The sequence below is a fragment of the Petaurus breviceps genome, unplaced genomic scaffold, assembly GCF_028583685.1.
Source record: "Petaurus breviceps papuanus isolate PSGF00001 unplaced genomic scaffold, PetGlider_PUasm1.0 186, whole genome shotgun sequence".
NCBI classification, from domain to species: domain Eukaryota; kingdom Metazoa; phylum Chordata; class Mammalia; order Diprotodontia; family Petauridae; genus Petaurus; species Petaurus breviceps.
The window spans coordinates 33,895,459-33,902,381 of NW_027185798.1; the positions used below are offsets into that span (position 1 = coordinate 33,895,459).

At 38.6% G+C, this 6,923-nt stretch overlaps 1 pseudogene; it reads right to left on the reverse strand.

Annotated features, from left to right (window-relative positions):
• Positions 1-378: 378 nt before the first annotated feature.
• On the reverse strand, positions 379-1,273 carry LOC138162234 (etoposide-induced protein 2.4 pseudogene; annotated as a pseudogene).
• Positions 1,274-6,923: the final 5,650 nt, after the last annotated feature.

Consider the following 6,923-nt stretch of genomic DNA (forward strand, 5'->3'; position numbering starts at 1 on the left):
CTGGATTTACCAGATCCATTCATACAAGGATGGTTAAGGGGGAAAGGGGAGAAGGAAGAGGATGGCACAGGGTATTCAAATCATTACCGAAAGTAATTCCTGGGACTGGTATATAGGGACTGGCAAATGCTAGAAAACAGTAATAGAAAAACCTGTGGTTATTTTAGATTTATAATAGTGTTAAAAATCTTTATACTGGTGTGAAAACAGGATTGTGCTCTACTCTCACAATAAAACAATAGATTTCCAGATCCTCGTAGAGGATGGGAATGTGCAAAAAAGATACTTAGAGTAGGTCCTATTTTCCCTAGAGGAGGAGAAATAAGGAGTACAGACATCAATGCTTCCCCACCAAATCTACCCCTTATTGGAGGCAGTTCAATGGACTGCAGCAGCCTACAGTTTGGTAAGAGATTGGTGTGGTGAAGGGGGCTTCTCTGTAGAGACTGAGCTGCTCAGAATGGACTTCTGGGAGACTCCCTTGGAAAGAGTCTTAGGAAGAGCTGCTTAGGAAAATTACCAAGGAGAAAAGGCACATGTGGAAGAAGTATACTTTCCGAGGGGCCTTTGCTTCATTAACACTTGATGATGAATAGAGAGAAGAGGCTAGAGAGGAAGCAATTACTGATGATGTAAGAAGACTACATGGCTTTCAGGAAGGCCAAAGATAGATCAAATTCAAAGTGGTAAGGTCATTACCCTGTCTTTCTGTCTTGGATAACTGCTGATGCATTTCAATTCTGTTGTTGAACCAGTCATACTCAAAGGAGTAGAATAAGCAATAAAGGGATATGTGCAGGAGATTGACTCATTGGCTGACGAGATTCACAAACACTTGCTGGATCATAAGGCAAGATGTGAAAAAGTATGTCAAAGATAATCTTGCTGAAACGTGGGAATGGTTGAGGTTTTCTTCTAGATACCTTGAATGATAGGTCAATAATACCCTGGGACCAGATGGATTAATGACGCCACTGAACACAAAAGTGGGAGGGGGCATAAGGAGAGCAATGAAGATTGAGGTTAGGATAAACTCTCACCAGGACCACACATCTCCATACAGAAAGTGGTCTCCAATAATAAGAAGTAACTGCAAGACAATCAGGATACTCCTTCTTCCTAAGCACACCACTGGGATTCTCTTGACTCTCTGTGACTTACTTCTATTGAATCTAGATGGCCACTTTGGAGATAATATAGATAACCCAGATGGAATCCTTGATACCCTTGATGGAGTTACCTGACAAGAAGCATTTTTGACAGTATTGGTCATCTTTATTTCTATATCCCCTTCCTAGATCATTGCCTTGCCATGGTGGAGGGTCTTGTCTACCTCGGTGAAACTATGAACAGTGCCATGAAGGGTTATCTAAGACAGGTCCTAGTGGAGAGTTCTGGCAAAAGGTGATCTACTGGAGAAGGAAATTGCAAACCATTTCAATATCTTTGTCAAGAAACCCCACAGACAGTATTAAAATTATTAAAGAGATGACATCAGAAGAGAAGCCTCTCAGGTCCAAAGATCTCCAACATACTCCTGGAGAAAAGCAGAGGACACCTACAAGTAGCTCCAGTACTAATGAAGTGGCTGGGCCAGAGCTGAAAGGATGCTCAGCTGCAGATGTGTCTGGTGACAAAAGGAATGTCCGAAGCTGTAAAGATCAATGTGGCAAAAGAGCTTAAAATATAAGATCTGTAAACCAAGGTGAGTTGGATGTGGTTAAACAGGAGATGGAAAGATTAAACATGGCTGTCTTGGGTGCCAGTGAACTTAAGTGGATGGGAATGGTGATCACTGCATATACTAAGGCAAGAATGCCTTAGAAGGAATGGAGCAGAACTCATACTCAATAAAAGGGCAAGAAAAGCTGTAATAGGGTATAATCTCAAAAATGACAGAATGATATATCTGTTCAAATCCAAGGTAAACCACTCAACACCACACTAATGCCAAGGAAGACAATGTTGATCAGTTCTATGAAGACCTAAAACCTCTTCTAGAAATAACATCCCCAAAGGATGTCACATTCATCATAGGGAGTTGGAATGCTGAAACAGGAAATAAAAAGTTAATTGGAATAACTGGCAAACTTGGTTTTGTAGTGCAAAATGAAGCAGAGATATGCTGGCCATAGCCAACATTCTTTTTCAACGATCCCAAAAATGACTCTACACATGGACATCACCATATGGCCAATAAATAAATCAGATTGATTATATATTTTGCAGCCAAATGTGGAGAAGCTCTATATAGTCAGTTAAAACAAGATCTGGAGCTGACTGTGGTTCAGATCATGAGCTTCTTATTGCAAAATTAAGTCTTAAATTAAAGAAAGTAGGGAAAACCAGAAGATCACATAGATATGACCTAAATAACCTCCCTTATGAATATGAAGTAGAAGTGATGAATAGATATAAGGAACCAGATCTGATAGATAGATAGATAGATAGATAGATAGATAGATAGATAGATAGATAGAGTGCCTGAAGAACTATGGACAGAGGTTTATAATATTGTACAGGAGGCAGCAACAGAAAACATCCCAAAGAAAGAGAAGAGCAAGAAAGCAAAATAGCTTTCTGATAAAACTTAGAAATAGCTGAGGAAATAAGGAAAGCAAAAAGTAAAGGAGAAAGGGAAAGATATACCCAATTCTGCATTCATGCAGAATTCCAGAGAATAGTGAAGAGAGGTGAGAAAGTGTTCTTACAGCAGCAATGCAAAGAAATAGAAGAAAACAGTAGAAGGGAAAGACAAGAGATTTCTCTTCAAGAAAATTGGAGATATCAGGGAACTTTTTGTGCAAAAATGGACATGATAAAGGACAAAAATAGTAGGAACTTAACAGAAGCAGAAGAGATTAAGAAGGGGTGGCAAGAATAAACAGAAGAGCTGTGCAAGAAAGATCTTTAACATCACTGATAACCATGATAGTGGAGTTACTGATCTAGAGCTAGACATCCTGGAGAATGAAGTCAAGTAGTCCTTAGGAAGCATTACTAACAATAAGGTTAGTGAAGGTGATGGTATTCTGGTAGGGCTATTTAAAACCCTAGAAGATGAAGTGCTACACTCAATATTCCAGAAAATTTGGAAAACTCAACTGGCCACTTGATTGGAAAATATCAGTTTACATTCCAGTCCTAAAGAAGGACAATTTCTAGGATGTTCAAATTACTGAACAGTTGGTCTCATTTCACACACAAGCATGGTTATACTTAATATTCTGCATGCTAAGTTTCACAATATGTGAACCGAGAATTTCCAGAAGAGTAGGCTGGTTTTTGAAGAGGCAGAGGAACTAGAGACCAAATTGCCAACATTTACAGGACTATGTAACTCAAGGGAATTCCAGAAAAAGCATCTGCTTCTGTTTCATTGACTACACTAAAACCTTTGATTATTTGCATCACAACAAAATGTGGCAATTCCTCAAAAAGACAGGAGTACTAAATCGTCTTACTTGTCTACTGAAGAGCCTATACATAGGCCAAAAAACAAGTTAGAACTGAACATGAAGTAACGGATTTGTTTAAGATTGGAAAAGGAGTGCCAAAAGGCTGTATATTGTCACCTTATTTATTTAACTTATATACAGAACACATCATGTAAAATGCCAGGATGGATGAATCAAAAGTCAGACTTAAGGTTGTCAGGAGAAATGTCTACAACCTCAGATATGCAGACAGTACCACTTTGATGGCAGAAAGTGAAAAATTTTAAAGTTTCTTGATGAGAGCAAAAGAGGAGAGTGTAAAAATTGGGCTTGAAGCTTAACATCAAAAAAGTTAAGATCTTGACAACTGGTCCCATCATTTCCTGGCAAATAGAGTGAAAAGGAATGGAAGCAGTGTCAGATTTTATACTCCCAGCCTCAAAGATCATTGCAGGTTGCATCTGCAGCTATGAAATGAAAAGATGCTTGTTCCTTGGAAGGAAAGCTAAGGCAACTCTGAAAAACATACTAAAAAGCAGAAACATCACCTTGCCGACAAAGGTCTGTATATTCACAGCTATGGCTTTTCCAGTAATAGTATATGGCTGTGAAAGTTGGACTATAGAGAAGGCTGAGTGATACAGATTTAATTGTGGTACTAGAGAAGACTTTTGAAAGTCCCTTGGATAGCAAGGAGATCAAATCAATCAATACTTAAAGACATTAATTCAGACTCTTCTCTGGAAGGACAAATACTGACACTGAAGCTTAAATACTTTGGTCACATAATGAGAAGACAGGACTCATTGGAGAAGACCCTGATGTTGGAAAAGATTGAAGGCAAAAGGAAAAAGGGACAGCAAAGGATAAGATGGGTAGATAGTGTCATGGAAGCAACAAACATGAGTTTGGATAGACTTTGAGAGAGAGTGGAGGATAGAAAGGCCAGTGTACTATGGCCTATGGGGTCATGAAGAGTCAGACATGATTGAACAACTGAAACAACCTTTATAGTACTTCTGCCACCCAAACTATCAACTATAAGGTGAATAGAACAGACCTGAAATTTCTCATTATGAAAATTCAGGAAACTCAGAGCCTTTCCAAAGTCCCACTGGGCTTCCCTAACCCCTCTATCCTCTTTCTTCTGTTCACCATCAGTGTAAATGAAGCAAGGACCCCTCAGAAAGTTACACTTCTTCCAGTTGTGACTCTTCTCCCTAGTGATCTTTCCAAAAAACAGACTCATGGGACAATCACCCTGAAATTTATCTCATTGGCCCATGAAAGTTCCAGCCACTTTCTAGTCATATAACTCCTGAGACCCAGACTACACCCCCACAGTGGGCAGGTTGTGAAGTGCTGAATTGAGGGGGCCAATGCTTTTCTTGAAGAAAGGTTTCATGATAGAAAGGGGTCCTACTTCTGTGTGATCCACAAGTCTTTGGCCTCTCTCATTTCTTCTTCTTAGAACATTCTTTTCTATATATTACATGCCATCCTGACCTTTTCCCACCTCAGCATTTAAGTCACTGGAGTATCATAAGATAATCCTGTTTTAATTTGAAAGATATTATAGAGTTATTTTATAGAATTTATTTACCTATTCATCCTCAGAAAACAGCATTGATACATAAATTACAATTATTTCTATGGTGGCCTCTTTGCAAATATTTATTATCTGTACTACAATATAAGGTGGCCATATATTCCAAATTGGGCAGGGAATTCATCCTGGGTGACCTTACCTGGCTTTATGTTATCACATATTACTTTGCAATCCTCCAAGTCTTTCACATTCTTTTTCAATATTCTTGTAATAACTTTAGTCTTTTAATCTAGTTCTAATCCTAATATTCAGAGTCCAACAAAATGGGAAATAAAATTGGAAATAAAAGAGAACTTTTTTGGAATCAAAGCTCACAGTGGCCAATGAGAAAATATACAAAAATGGAAAATGCATGCAAAAGAAGTTGGGGCAATAGCCTGCTCCAAGTAGAGAAAAGTCAAAATAAAATAAAATTTCCAGAGTGAGGAGGCAAACATCTCAACAGATACAAACCGAACAAAGAAAAACATGAAGCAAGACACAAATTAAGACTTTAAAATGTCATTATGGAAAAGAAAACATTAAATAAGCAAAAATATATTTAAAATAAACAATTAAAACATAAAAGGAAAAGGAATGAAATCAAATTTCTTCCTGCCAGCATCCACAAAAACCCAAAGCAATCACTAATAATCATATGGCAAGAGAGGATTAAAATAACCTTTCAAAAATAATAAAGCATAAATCCCAGGGACAGAAGAGAAAGCAAAAGGAAAAATAACCTTTCAAAAAATTAATTCCCAAGGCTTAGTTCCCCATATATAAAGGAGTTAAGGGGTGGTGGGTGTTCCACATAGTGCAGGACCATGTGTAGCAAAGTAAAAGGAATGCCCCACCTGCAAGTGGAGTAAATGGCAGGTACAGGGTCAGAGGAGGAGGGGTGGGAAAAAATCTTGGTGCGGGGAAAGGAAGGGAGGAGGGGAGGTGAAGGGATGGGACCTCTTCTGGGGAGCTGGTCCTGCCTTGGCTCAGCTCTTGATTATTCTAAAGACTCTGATCAGGAGGTCTACGGGTATGTAATATGTACATGTGTGAGTACATGTGTGTGTGCATATATGTGCTCATATACATACATATGTTTGCACACATGTGTGTATAGGTACATAACACCTTCCTTTGGGAGTCTCTGTTTCTTGAGGGCAGTAACTTATTGTTGACTTTGAGGAACTCTCCATCCATTGTGGGAGAAAACACGCAAACAAATATGTACTTGCAAGATATGTATATATATATATATGGATATCTATCTATCTACCTGTCTGTAGGTATCTATTTATCTCTCTACCCTGTCTATCTATCTATCTATCTATCTATCTATCTATCTATCTATCTATCTATCTATCTATCTATCTATCCATCCATCCATCCATCCATCCATCCATCCATCCATCCATCCATCCATCCATCCATCCATCCATCCATCCATCCATCCATCCATCCATCTATCTATCTATCTATCTATCTATCTATCTATCTATCTATCTATCTATCTATCTATCTCTATTTATCCTGTCTGTATCTCTGTATCTCGCTATCTATCCTGTCTATCTGACTGTCTATCTATCTATCTGCTTATAGTTAAATCTCTTCTACATTAATAGGCCTTTATCCACTTCTGACTTTCGTGACTCACCTTCTCTCATTCCAGAAAGTCACACACAAGAATTAATTTATGGGTCTTATCCAGAGCTCTGTAAGTAAACAGGACTACCAATCCTTCCAGTTACTCTGACAGACTTGATTTGGGGCCCCAGGGAGGAAGCTAATGACTTGTAGTTACTTTGCTATTGTTTTCCGAAAACAATTTGACTTCCTTTCTGATAGCCTCCAAATTCCTCCAATACACATTAAGGAGCTGGGAGCCAGGGGAAGGGTTG